The sequence below is a fragment of the Camelus dromedarius genome, chromosome 14 (genome assembly GCF_036321535.1).
Source record: "Camelus dromedarius isolate mCamDro1 chromosome 14, mCamDro1.pat, whole genome shotgun sequence".
Classification (NCBI taxonomy): domain Eukaryota; kingdom Metazoa; phylum Chordata; class Mammalia; order Artiodactyla; family Camelidae; genus Camelus; species Camelus dromedarius.
Window position 1 is genome coordinate 20,979,541 of NC_087449.1, and position 14,499 is coordinate 20,994,039.

At 37.9% G+C, this 14,499-nt stretch overlaps 2 protein-coding genes across 2 annotated transcripts in view; one reads left to right on the top strand and one right to left on the bottom strand.

Annotated features, from left to right (window-relative positions):
• Positions 1-189, bottom strand: part of IL12RB2 (interleukin 12 receptor subunit beta 2) — a 70,825-nt gene extending 70,636 nt beyond the window's left edge. Inside the window, exon 1 of the mRNA XM_031465344.2 lies at positions 118-189. The gene's annotated coding sequence lies outside the window, so the exon portion shown is untranslated. The remainder of the gene's footprint in view (positions 1-117) is intronic.
• Positions 190-319: 130 nt separating this feature from the next.
• C14H1orf141 (chromosome 14 C1orf141 homolog) overlaps positions 320-14,499 on the top strand; it is a 149,418-nt gene continuing 135,238 nt past the window's right edge. The window contains exon 1 of the mRNA XM_064493477.1: positions 320-522. The gene's annotated coding sequence lies outside the window, so the exon portion shown is untranslated. The remainder of the gene's footprint in view (positions 523-14,499) is intronic.

The following is a 14,499-nucleotide window of genomic DNA, read 5'->3' on the forward strand; positions in this document are numbered from 1 at the left end:
AGAGGTCGCCCCCAATCCCATCCTTCCCTCCACCCCGGGGAGAAGCGAGGCACGGAAGCCCGGCGTCCCCGGCACCTCCCGACACCCCCCCCCGCCCCCCAATCCCAGGTCACTCACCGCGCGTCGCCAGCCCGCGGGCCGGGTGCGGGGCCGGCGCGGAGCCGGTGGCCGGGTGCTGCGAGGCGCACGTGCCGCGCCGGCCGTGTGCGCCCCGGGCGTCCCGGAGCCCGTGCCCGGCCCCCTGGTGGCCCCGGGGTGGGCGCTCGGGCGCCGAGGCGCGCGCGGACGTGCGGGGGGCGGGGCCCGGGCCGTAGCGGAGGGCGAGCGGCTGCGCGGCGGATGGTCGAAGCAGCCGGGCCAGGGTCTGGTTCCGCCACTGGCCGGCTGTGCCTGTGTCGCCGGGAGCAAGGTAATTATCGCTGCGCACCTTCGGTTTCCCTCCGGTACCGTGCGGGCAGGAAAGCCGAGCTCCGAAGCCTGAGCGACCACTGACCGGCTCGGTGCGGTGAATTATGCGCCCAGGTATGAAAAGCCCGGCCGAATCGTGTTCCCGCCTTTCACAGCCACGCAGAAGTGGCGCTTCGCTGATACTCATTAGAGAACTTTCCTCAGAGATGTTCCTCCTCTGTGCTTGCCCACCTCTTACCACACCCTGTGCCGTGGTCTCCACAGTGGGTTGTGTGCAAGTCTGGGTGTGGGAAGAAAATACTAGAACTTTCATTTATGTTTGGTAACTAAAAAATAAGAGAAAATTAACATTTAATAGATGGCATGACCCCGACCGTAAACGGTCCCATGTTCTATGTAAGTGGAGTTCTGAGGGAAGAGGGGAAACTGTCCAAAGTGCAGAGGGGATGACAGCAGTGCTTTTATTTAGAACATTTCATTGAATCCAGGAATTAAACTGTAAGACATACCGTGTTTTATATACTAGTAAGAAATAAAAAGACCTGTCACATAAAATTATGACATGATGCTTCCTTGTCACTTACAATATTTTTCATTAAATTTTAAAAAATATCTCTTAGATTTATTTAGGCATACATGTTTATCATCTATCACTCTTGCTAATTCAAAAAGAAAAAGGAAAATTTAGGCAAAATAAACTTGGTTAAAATCGTCTTTAGATACGTGCACATTTAGTGTCTAACACTCCTGATCACTTTTTTTGTTTCGCCCAGTATCGTCAGTAATACGATTATTAATAAGGCCACATTTCTTAAAAGAATGTCCCACTGTTACCTCTGGAATGTTCTTCCAGTTCCCTAAAGCCGAGCCAGGTTTGCTGAGCATGCGCAGAGCCGAGTATATGGCCATACTGTTTGGGCAGTAGACATAAGACGTTAAATATGGAAAAAAAAGTACATCTTAGAATTCAGCAGTGTACATTGATTGCTTTTTTGAGGCTGTAACATATTGTAGTTTACCTACTTCAGCAATTAGCTATGCGAATAATTTGATAAAAACAAATCCTTTAAATTTTAGAATCTTAACACTTGTGTAGTGAGATGGTTAAGTGGCTGTGAAAATTCTTTACAACAAAGTTAAAAGAGTTATTTTAGTTAAAAGTTATTTTTTTCCTTTTACCAAAAAGGGCAAATATTCTAAATTTGCTGGTCTTTTCTGTAGTGATATGTCTCTTGATAATATGGAATCTAATAGATTTTTCTGGGAGAAAACAAAAACAAGAAAACAAGGCTTCTTTGTCCCTTGAAGGAAAGATAACATTTAACACTGAGTGAGAAAGTGCTATAAAGAGAACATTTGAAAACAAAAAATTTCAAAATGTTTGGGGGGCGGGGGTTTTGGCTAAAAATTATGTAACCTTTTTACCTGCAAAAAAAAGCTTTAAAAAACTTGGAAACAATTTACTGTCTTGCTTCAATTTTTCAGTTGAGTAATTGAGTGAATTTTTGAACCCATTTGTTGAAAATGCACAGCTTCTGCTCCGTGTGAAATCTCAGTTGTAATAAAATGATGGTAACCAAATGTTAATAATAAGCTTGTATAATTCATGGATTAGCTTATTTTTTTTTATAATTTTTAGTGGGAAGAAACATTTTTATTTTGTTAATAAATATTCCAAAAATGTATTTTACTCTTTATCTCATTTTAAAATTAATTTGTTTTTGTGTACTTTTCACAACGTATATGTTGTAAATGTATATTTGCAATATATATTCATTTACATATATATAAATTTATAAGTAAACTAAAAAGAAAACTGAACACGTATTGGGGAGGTAGTCTCAAATCCCTTATTTCTTAAGGCATGTGCAATCTAAAATGTTTAAAGACCACTAGTCTATTAACTTCTAATTGTAGCATCTTATAAAGTTGCTAAGTCAGACCCAAGATGGTGTTCCAGTGCATCTGAGCCATTTTCTGTAGGGAAACAGATGAGAGGTATTGGACAAAGGAGTTGAATCTGTTAATGAAGCAAAACAAATTAGGTTACAACTATAAGATGCAGGCAACAGTAATAGCCTCCATTATTCTCTTTTTTCCCTAGATGCAGATATTTCAGAAGATGACCAATCTAATAAGTATTATTAGAGAAGCTATCATCTTCCAAGTCCATCAGTGTATCATTCAATTTAGGGTTAAATATTGAGGGAAGGCTTGTGCTAATAGTTATTGATAACAGCAGTTCTCCCATCCTCCCTGCGTCCTCCCTGTTATTGCAATCTCCATGAATGCAAGGACCACATCTGTCTTGTTTGCTCCCTTATCTCCAGCACCTGGCACTGTGAGTGGCATAGGACAGGGCTCAAATATTTATTGAGTTGAATTGGTTTGTTCTGGAGAGATCACATTCTCTTTGGTGCATCATGGCTATAAGTGGTGTTGAATCTTCAGACTTCCAACAGAGTTAAAACAAGAATAGTTGGAAAATTGTATATAGTTTTTCCTAGCAAGTCAGTGACCCTTCCATATGGAATCTAACCATCTGTAGAGGTCTTTCTATTGTCTTTCTTCTCTTCTCTTCCTTTTCTTCCTCCTTCTTTTAATATCTGGAGAGTTTCCCTAATAGATAAATGGTGATTGGCAGTGGTTAACTATCTAGTTAGAGGGAAAAAAATCTTGTTTGTTTTCTGAGAACAAGCCCTAGACAGTGGAGAATGCCTGATGAAGCAAGAGCCTCCAAGATCCTCACCTCCTGCTTACCACTGAAGCCACACTGCTCACTGTTCACCAAACAGACCAGGCAGGCTCCTGCCTCAGGGCCTTGCCCTCTCTCATCTTCTGCCTGGAGACGTCTGGAGACATAAGGGGCACCTGCTCTCTTACCTTCCTGCTTAACTGTCACCTTCTCAGCAAGGCCCTCCTCCTGACTATCCCACTCAACTGTCCACTCCGCCCCCTGCAGTCACTTTTGTTTCCCAGGTGGCATGTGTCACCTTCAAACATACTACATAATGTCCCTGCGCTGCTTTTTGTCTGACCCCAACTAAAAGTCAGCTCCACACACACAAGAAAAGAGCCTAGCATACAAACCAAAGTATCAACCTGTGAGAGTTACGATGCTTATTTTTAACTGTGTGGATGTGAGATGGCCGTCTGCCTGGCCATAGTTAGATGAGTGCACTTGCAAATCAAAAGCTCAGTTAAGTGAATAACCACAGTGACAGTGACAAAGACTTTTCTAGGAAATACTAGTTCAGTTTCCATTTCTGGTACTTTTCCATTCCTTTAAATGCCTATTTTGGTTCACTGTTGATACCAAAAGTCCTGAAAATACTCACACTGTGCTGTGAACAACTGAGTGTCATTTGTCAGAATAAATAATAAGAGATGGTTGCCAAAGTAGTGATTTAGTGCATCAGACAAATTCTGGCACCAGTTAAGCTTGGTAAGAAGGTTTTGACATACATTTTAACCTTTTCCTTTAATAAGGAAATTAGAGTCTAAGATTATTTATTCTTACTGCTTCACTTAGCAAAAGTTCCACTTCTGAAAGTTTTTGCTTAATTATCAATTTTACTCAGCTGTCCAAAATGTTACACTTATAGGACACCAATATAACTCCTAAATATACATGTACTGTCATATATTGAAAGGGTTATATATAATATTGTGGTGCAAGATTCGTAAATTACTGGTAATCCCCAAAGATTCATAAAATGCAGAGTTGTATGTTTTCCACAACTGACATTCATCAAGCACAGATGTTGTTTATAGATGAACAAACCACATGGAAAATGCCGTCTCTTGGATAGGAGCAATGCATTTTCAAGAGGAGCCTTATTAAATGAAAATAAAGGTTAAAGAGTAAAATGAGATGTGAGGCAAATGTAAAACCCTGACAGCCACAGGGCCCCATGCAATATAAATTTGATTCACAGTCTGGCTCTGCTATTCTCAACAGCTAAATCTAAGAGACATTATTTGCAAGATTCACAGGTTCCATAATATGATGATGTAATCTGGTCATCAGAAGCAGAATTTTTGGTGGCCCAGAAGAAAGTGTTTTGTAGGTTCTTCTAAAGAGGAGAGTGATTCACATAAAAGACAAATTTCTTACAAACATTCCTACACAAAACCACACAGATGTTTCGTATTTATTTAGTTGGTTAGTTACAGAATTGGTCAATAAAAGTCTCTTAAAGGGCATTCTGAAATATAGATGCTTGGTGAGCATTAACATTCTTTTCTATATATCAGTCTTTTAGGCATCAAAAATCTCCTTACTCTATGCTTCTCATACATAGAAAATATTCTCTGATTTCCAAAGTGAGATAAGTTCAAATCCTGTCAGCTCACCGTGTCCAGCTCAGAGCCAGGCTCTCTGGGAAATGAGGAATAGTGGCTACCTAGTGGGATAAGACTCCTTTGATCTACTGCCTACAATCCTCAAACATATGTTACCTGCACCCTACTCCCTCACACAAGGTGTGAAGTGGTGGAACAGGAGCAATGAGTGCTCGCCTTTGAAAAAGAAAAATGTGAGACACCAGGAGTCAGAAGTCATTGGTCTGAAGCACTGCTGTCTGCTGGGTGATGTAATAAAGTTTTTGATTTTGGTCTATAGGACCTCTGTTAAAACAGACGGGAAGAATCTCAGTTAAGTATCCTTTCCTTTAAGTCAAACACAATGGAGTAATAATAGGATAAATTAATAATTTGTCCTCTCCCCTCCAGTCTCTTCCTCTAAAATAATAGTTTTGTGAGAATCTTTCTGCATTTTACTTCATGCCTTTATAGATGTATAAAAGCATAGTAGTTTTTTTTTTTTTACTTTTAAAAAATTGAGCCAGGCTATCCATTTGTCTGTCTGTCTATCTATCTACTTTGTTTTTCTTTGCCACGTGGCATAAACTTTATTCCACAACGTACATAATAGATCTAATTCATGTTTTCAATAGCTACAAGTATTCCATACTTGACTACTTCAAGTTTATTGCTCTTTCTTCTGCAGCGTCAAACCTTAAATCCATCCAATTAGTTTTATATAAGATGTTAAAATATCAGCTCTGGAAGTTCGATTTATTATTTTGTATAGTTTCTGTTTCTATTCTTACTAGTTTTTCCTTTAAATCCTTGAGTGCATTTATAGTAGTTATAGTGAAGTCCTTGTCTGCTGTTTCTATCATCTCATCGCTATTTCTGGGTTTCTTTTATTGTCTGATGTTTCTCCTACTTATGAGTCACATTAATTGTGCTTCTTTGCCCATCTAGTATAATTTTTTTTACTGAATCCTAGAGATTGTAAATGTCATGTGATTTTGAAAGTTAAAATATTTGCTATCCGGTCCTATACAGAAAAAAATTTGCTGACCTTGCCCTAAATGTTTAGAATTGTGTTGAGTGTAATTGTTGTACATGGAGCACACAGCATACAATTGTCTTTTAAAGTCCTACTTCACCTCCTTCCTTTTTTCCAATTAATACATCGGTATATCCCCACATCCTCTCTAACATTTGTAATTTCTTGCCTTTTTGATAATGGTCATTCTAATAGGTGAGGTGACATCTCATTGGGGTTTTGATTTGCATTTCACTTATGATTAGTGATCTTGAGCACATTTTCATATGCCTGTTGGCCATTTGTGTATCTTCTTTGGAAAAATGCCTATTCAGATCCTCTGTCTATTTTTTAATCAAGTTTTTGTTTGTTTGTGTGTTTTGCTATTGAGTTGTATGAGTTCTTTTTATATTTTAGACATTAACCCTTTATTAAATATATGATCTGCAGTTTTTTCTCCCATTCAGTAAGTTGCCTTTTCATTTTGTTGATGGTTTCCATTGATTTTCAGAAGCTTTTTAGCTTGATGTAGTCCCAAAATCATTGCGAAGATCAATGTCAAGGAGCTTACTGCCTATATTTTCTTCTAGGAGTTTTATGGTTTTAGGTCTTACGTTCAAGCCTTTAATCCATTTTGGGCTAAGTTTTGTGTAAGGTGTGAGAGGGTGGTCTAGTTTCATTGTTTTGCGTGTGGTTGTCCAGTTTTTCCTGAATCACTTGTCAAAGAGACTGTTCTTTCCCTGTTGTATATTCTTGACACCTTTGTCATAAACCCATATATGTGTGGGTTTATTTCTGGGCTCTCTATTCTATTTCTTTGATCTGTGTCTGTTTTTATGCCAATACTGTTTGATTACCATCGCTTTGTAATATAGTACGATATCAGGATGCGTGATATCTCCGGCTTTGTTCTTTCTCACGATTACTTTGGCTATTCTGGGTCCTTTGTGGTTCCATATAAATTTTAGAATTGTGTGTTCTATTTTTCAAAATGCCATTGGAATTTTGATAGGCATTGCATTGAATCTGTAGATTATTTGGGTAGTATGGATATTTTAACAATATTAATTCTTCCAAGCTATGAGCATGGAATATTTTTCAATTTATTTGTGTCTTCTTTAGTTTCTTTCATCAGTGTCTTATAATTTTCAGTGTACAGGTCTTTCACTTCCATTGTTACATTTATTCCTAGGTATTTTATTATTTTTGATGCAATTGTAAATGGAATTGTTTTCTTAGAACTGATTTTCATATATTGATTTTTTATCCTGAAACTTTACTGAATTAATTCATTTATTGGTTCTAACAGTTTTCTGGTGGCGTCTTTAGGATTTTCTATATAGTATCATGTCATCTGCAAATAGTGATAGTTTTACTTCTTCCTTTCCAATTTGGATGCATTTTCCTTTCTTTTCTTGCCTAATTGCTCTGGCTAGGACTTCTAGTACTATTTTGAATAAAAGTGGCAAGAGTAGGCTTCCTAGTTCTTGATCTTAGAGAAAATACTTCCAGCTTTTCACCATTGTGTATTATGTTAGCTATGGACTTGTCATATTTGGCTTTTACTATGTTGTGATATGTTCCCTCTATATCCACTTTGTTGAGTCTTTAATAATGGATGTTGAATTTTGTCAAATGCTTTTTCTGCAATCATTGACATGATCATATGATTTTTATCCTTCATTTTGTTGATATGGTATAACACAGATTGATTTGTCAATATTGAACTATCTTGGTACATCTGGAATAAATCCCACTTGATTATGGCATATAATCCTTTAAGATATTGTTGAATTTGGTTTTCTAATATTCTGTTGAGGATTTTTACGTCTATGTTCACTAGGGATATTGGCCTGTAATTTTCTTTTCTTACAGTGGCTTCGTCTAGTTTTGGTATCAGGGTAGTGCTGGCCTTGTAAAATGAGTTTGAAAATATTCCCTCCTCTTCTGTTTTTTTGGAAGGATTTTGAGGAGACTTGGCATTAGTTCTTCTTTAAATACTTGTTAGAATTCACCATCTGATTCTGGACTTTTGTTTGCTGGGAAGATTTTGATTACTGATTCAGTCTCCTTAATAGTAATCAGTCTGTTCAGGTTTTCTATTTCTTCATGATTCAGTCTTTGTAGCTTGTATGTTTCTAGGAATTTATCTATTTCTTCTAGGTTGTCCAATTTTTGCATATAATTGTTCATAGTAGTCTTTTATGAGCTTTTGTATTTCTGTGATATCAGTTGTAATGTCTCCTCTTGTATTTCTGATTTTATTTGAGTTATCTCTCTCTATTTTGGTGAGTCTAGTTCACACCCCTTGTAGCTTTTTGTTTTGTCTACTTTTTCCCCCTTTCTTATTGTCTATTTCCAGTCCTGTTCTACTTCCCATCCCATTGACACTCTCATTTATATAGTGTATGTCTTTCCATATTCTATGTGTTTATTTACATACATATGAATTTGTGATAAATATCTAACATTGTTGTGGCTGTAAAAGTTTAAATGAATTTATAAATTTAATACTGTTTTTACTTTTATTTCCCTCTCAACATCATGTTTTTGAGATCAATCCATGTTGCAAGCAGCTTTGGTTCATTGTTTCAGTCTACTGCATAGAATTCCTTCAAAAGCATAACCCACATTTCTACATCCATACTCATATTGATAGGCTTAGTTGGTTCCAACTTCTTGCTACCACAAATAATACCTTGAACATTCTTGTGTATGTCTCTTGTGCATGTATGAGGATGTTTCTCCAAGGTGCACACCCAGAAATAGAAGTGCTGTGTTGTAAGTGATGCACATGCTCAACTGCACCAAGTACAAGATTGTTCTTTAAAATTGGCTGTACCAGTTGGCAGTCACATGAGTAGCACCTGAGGATATCCATTTCTCCTCATCCTTTTCAGAATTTTGTATCATCCAATTGTATTAGTTTCCTACTGCTTCTGTAACAAATTACTACAAGCCTTGTGGTTTAAAATAATACACATGTTTGAAGGTCTGAAGGTCAGAAGTCCAAAGTGGGTCTTACTGAGCTAAAATAAATTTGCTGGCAAGGCTGTACTCTTCTCTGGAGACCCTAAGGAAGAGTCCATTTTCTTGCCCTCCCAGCTTCTGGAGTTCACTCACATTCCTTGGTTCATGGCTCCCCTCGTCTTCAAGGTAGCAATGACCAGTCAAGTGTTTTTCACATCACATCACTCATACTCCTTTTCCTGCCTCCCTCTTTTACATTGAAGGACCCTTGTAACTACATTAGACCCACCTGGATAATCTCCTGCTCTCCAAGTCCACTGATTAATAACTTTAATTCCACTTGCAACCTTAATTCTCTCTTGCCGTGTAATGTTAACATATTCACAGGTTCTGGGGATTAAAATTTAAGTATCTTTGGGGGGCCATTTTTCTACCTATCATACCAACTTTATATTTTTGGCCAATTTGTAAAACATCTTATTGTACCTAAAATGCACAAAGAACTCCGATAAATTTGGTAATGAAAAAAGGAATAGAAAATTAGTACTGAATGTAAACAGACAATTCACGGAAGGAAAAACCTGAAATGCCAATAAATATATGGAGAGATGCTCAACTTCACTTTTAATAATAGGAACACAAATTTAAAGTGCACTGAGACCATTTTTTGGTAACAACATGAGATATTTTTTGCAACAGTTTGAGATATAGTTAATATACCATATAACTCATTCATCTAAAGTATATAATTCATTGGTTTTAGTAGATTCAGACTTGTGCAACCATCACTGTAATCAATTTTGGACTGTTTTCATCATCTCCCAACAAAACACTATAAACTTCAGCTGTCGCTTCCAACCTCTCCTTCCTTCCTGACTCTATGCAACCACTAATCTACTGTGTCTGTAGATTTGCCCATTCTGGACATTTCATATAAATGCAAATGACCTCTTTCACTTAGCATGTTTTCAAGGTTCATCTGTGTTGTAGCTGTATCAGTACTTTATTCCTTTTTATAATTGAATAATATTATTTTATAGTATTGATATACCACATTTTGTTTATCCATTCATCATCTGATGGACATTTTGGTGGTTTCTATCTTTTGGTGGAATGATGCTGCTATGAGCATTCATGTACAAATTTTTGTGTGGACATACGCTTTCATTTCCCTTCAGTGTATTCCTAAGATTGAAATTACTGGGCTGAATATAGTAACTTTATGTTTAAGTTTTTGGAAAACTACAATCTGTTTTCCAAGGTTGCTGCATCATTTAAAATTCCTACCATCAGCAGCATATAATGGTTCCTCACCAAAACTTTTTATCTGTCTTTTTTTATTATAACCATACTACTGTGTGTGTTTTCATTTGCATGAGATCATTTTTTTACCTACCATATTGACAAAGATCAAATTTTGAAAAAACACTGAAATGGAGAATATATTGGGAGAAATCAGGCACTAACCTACATTGCTGGTGGCAATGTGAATTAGCACGACCTCTCAGGAGATTTATTGGCTACTTGACTTATCAGAATTTTAAATGCACATAACCTTTGACTTAACAATTCCCCTTCTAGCAATTTAAACAATATATTTTTGTACCTGGAAATATGGGAAATGATTTATGTACAGGGATTTTACACAATAGCATTGTTTGTACCAATTTTCATTAACAGGGAACTGGTTATGTAAGTATAATACAATTTTAAAGTGTAATGCTACACTTTAAAAGAATGAGGCAGCTTCATACGCACTGATATGAAATTATCTTCAAGATAATTAATATGTGAAGAAAGGTAGGGTGCTGAGCAATGTTCCACTATGCTGTCACTTTGTAAAAAATGTAAGAAAAAAATATACTTGCCTGTGTATGCCTAGGATATCTCTGAAAGAATGCATAAGAAACCACGAGTGATTTCCCTGGGAAAGGGAATTAAGTGGCTGAGGAAGGCTGGGAGGGCATTTAAAAATAATATTTCTTTCTTTGTGTATTTTAAAATTTCAAACTATATGTATGCTATAGTTATTTTATAATTTTTACTTAACAATTTCTCCATAGAGTTCTGGCATTACTTATTATGTTAATTCCAACTTCATTTTTTGTTGCTATTATAAATGAAATCTTTTAATTATGTTTTCTAATTGGAGATTGCTAGAACCAAGGGGCATTGATGGTTTTTATATATTGTTCTGGTAAATTATTACAACAGTCCTTTATAGTAGTTTATCCTGTTGGTTATCATAGCTTACCTTGCTTTTCATGTAAATGATTATACCACCTAAAAATATGAAACCTTTTGTCTCTTCACTTCTAATTTTTGTACTTCTTACTTTTTAATTGCCTTATTGTGTTGGTTTGGCGGAGTTTTCCTTGTTCCATTTTCACTAACAAGTCAACCTTGTGTGGTTGACAGGAATGTTCAAGCTTTCCATCAAGCATGGGTCTGGGGCTATTTGCTTATTCTTCTTACAAGTAGTAAGTCCCAAAGTTCTGTAATTGTTTCCTTTTTCCCTGTGAGTTGTTCTGTCTTAGCTCCTACTCAGGGCTTTCACTTTGGGCCTCTCTTCATTTCTGGCAAATGGGGTTGTTCTTTGTAACTTTTGGCTTGGCTATGTATTTTAAGCAATTTTAAAAAATAGCAGAAATCTTTACATTCGGGCTTCCTGTATCAGCTGCTACATTAGTATCAGGAAGTCTGCACCAGCTGTGGACAGAATGTTTGTGCCCCCACCCCTCACCCGCCCCAGTTCATATGTTGATGCCTTAATCCCCAGTGTGATGGTATTGGAGGTGGGCCTTCCAGAAGCAGTTAAATTTGGATGAGGTCACGGGAATAGAGCCCCCATCATGGGATTGGTGCCCTCACAAGGGTTTGAAGAGACCTAAGCTCTCTTTTCACATTGTGAGGAAACCAAGGGGGCTCTCGAGAGAACCTGACCATGCTGTCCCTCTGACCTCAAACTTACAGCCTCCAGAACTGTGAGAAATAAATACTATTATTTAAGCCACCCAATCTATAGAATTCTTGTTAAGCAGCCCAAAATAACTGAGGCACCATCTGACTGTTACCCATTTTGAATGCCCATTATTGTCCCTATTTCTTTTTTCAGTCTCTCCAATGGAGATATACTTTTCAGAATTTTTTGACCCTCTTTGGTTCTCTTCATATTCTTTTTCCACGGGTCTATTAGTATTCTGCTGCTGCATCACAAATTGCCATATAGGTAGCAGTTTAAAACAACCTACATTTATCATCTCACAGTTTTGATGGGGTCAGGAGTCTGGGCACGGCTCAGCTGGGTTCTTTGCTCAGGGTCTCACAAGGCTGCAGCCAAAGTGTTGACCGGAACTGTGACATTCTCTAAGCATGCAGTCCTCTTCCAAGCTCACAGGGTTGTTGGCAGAATGCAGGCTTGCTCCTTCAAGGGCAGCTGAAGAACCTCTTTGAACTCAGGGAGGGCCTCAGTCCCTCTTTTAAAGAGCTTGTCTGATTAGATCAGATCCATCCAAGATAATCTCCCTTTTAATTGACCCATCGTTAACTGATTTGGGACCTTAATTACATCCACAAAATATCTTCATCTTTGCCATATAAGGTGATGGAATTACAGGAGTGATATCCTAGCACCTCTGCCATTTTCTGTTGGTTAGAAACAGGTCACAGGTTCCACCCACACTCAAGGAAAGAGGAGTACACAGAAGTGTTAATACATTAATACGTGAATACATGGGACTATTTTAGAAATCTGCCTGTCATGCTTGGTAATCTCATACTTAGATACTGTTTGAAATTCACTCTAGAAGGAATGAATCTCAAATCTGTATCAGTTTGTTTCTCTGTGAGTAACCATTTCAACCATCTAATGAGCATCTTTGCCTTTGTGGCCTGTTAGCATTTCAAACTCAATGTAGTAAATCTCGATATTCAAGATCAATGATATATCTGCTGATTCTCACATGAGGAAATGATTGTTTGGCTCGTAATTTAAATTTTGCCTTCAAAGTCATGAGTTTTCTCTACAAGTACCCATCCCACAAGCTGATCTTTTTCACTTTGTTAGGGCTAGTATGTAAAAAAGTTGAGTTTCATTTGCTAGGCACTCAGCTGGGCTAACTACTAAGCCACTTGTTATATATCAGTGCCTCAGGCTTCAACATCCTTAGAAATTGCACAGGACGTGCTCCTCAAGGGTCTCTGTAAAGCAATCAGAACCACACACACTCGAAGGGATTCTGTATTCTCAGAACCCAACTTCCCTCCACGTCTCTAAACTAGCTATTTTTCAAGCTGTTCGTAGGTTCCTTAATGGTATCACACCCTCCAAACCATCCAGTCTCACAACTTTAAAATAGTGGTGTATGAACTTAAGTGGGGATATTTAAGAAAGGAATCTCTTGATTCACTATGCAAAAAAGGCTTTGTGAATGAGCATATGCGCATTTTTTTTCAGGAATGCTGTCCTTAGCTTTCTTCAGATATTCAAAGCGGTGCATAACCCAATAAAGCTGACTTGGAATTAATTTTGCTTTTTCTCTCTCCTTCTTAACTTTTGCTGGGTTGTCAATTCCTTTTAACCTTGCCACCTTGAGATTCTTAGTATTTCTGTCATCACTACCAGCATCCTAGTTCAGGTGTTCGGTGCCTTTGTATTATACTCCTAATTACTCTTTTGCCAATTTAATTTTTCTAAAGCCCATATTTGAACATGTGTTTAGCCAGTCAGCCATCCAGTTTACAGTGCCAATTGGCTGAGAATACTAAGATTGGTAGACATTTCACATCCTCAATCTTTTCCTGTTTTGGTGAAGAAAACAGATATAATGATATTTTTAAAAAGTAGCATATGTGCGAGAGTAAGTTTTAGACTGTATACACTGCTATGGGAATATTCAGAAGAGTATCTAACACATTCTGAGGGAATCAAAAACAGTCACACAGGATGCGACACTGGTGGTGGGCCTGGAAGGATGACTAGGAACTCTGCAGGTCTTTGGACCAGGGAGTGTGGAAGAACCATCACTGGAGATGGATTGTATGGTTAGAAATAAGGAGTCAAAGTGGAGGCTGAGCTTGGGAGGGTTTGAGTAATTTCATCCCGTGAAACATAAGGATGCATGGGGTGGAGTGCTGGGAAGTGAGCTGAGATGGAGGCTTGGCCCTTTGTGAGGACCCGTGAGAGATTCAACCATCCATTCCATCAACGGCAATTTGTTAAATGACTGGTATGGGCTGAGCATTAGGATAGGCCCCACAGGAAAGAGATGATGAGAGACACAAATTGAAATTTGCTGAAACAGTAGAATTTACATGTTCTTACCTACACCCCCATGAGGGGAAAAATAAATGTGTGAAATGACAGATGTGTTCATTAACTTGATGGGGGAAAATCCTTTCACAATGTATATGTGTATCAAATCATCATGTTGTTCACTTTAAATCTTACAGTTTTATTTCTCAACTATATCTCAATAAAGCTGAGGGGAAAGAAAGAGACATGTAGATAAGTAATCATAATAGAGTTTGATAAATTCTATGCAAATGGCCATTTTGTGAAATGGGAAGGCAGATCAGGGAAGCTTTTTTAAGGAAGATACATGAGCCCAGTGTTTTGCACATAGAAGGCACACATTAAAATTACTTGGACAAGAGACTGGCTGGCTGATACAGTGGGAAGGGTCTTCCAGGTGGAGGACAAAGGAAGAGGCATGTTATGTTCAGGGAAGGAGAATTATCCTGAAGCGTATAGAGAATTATTGAAGGACTAAAAACATTGACTT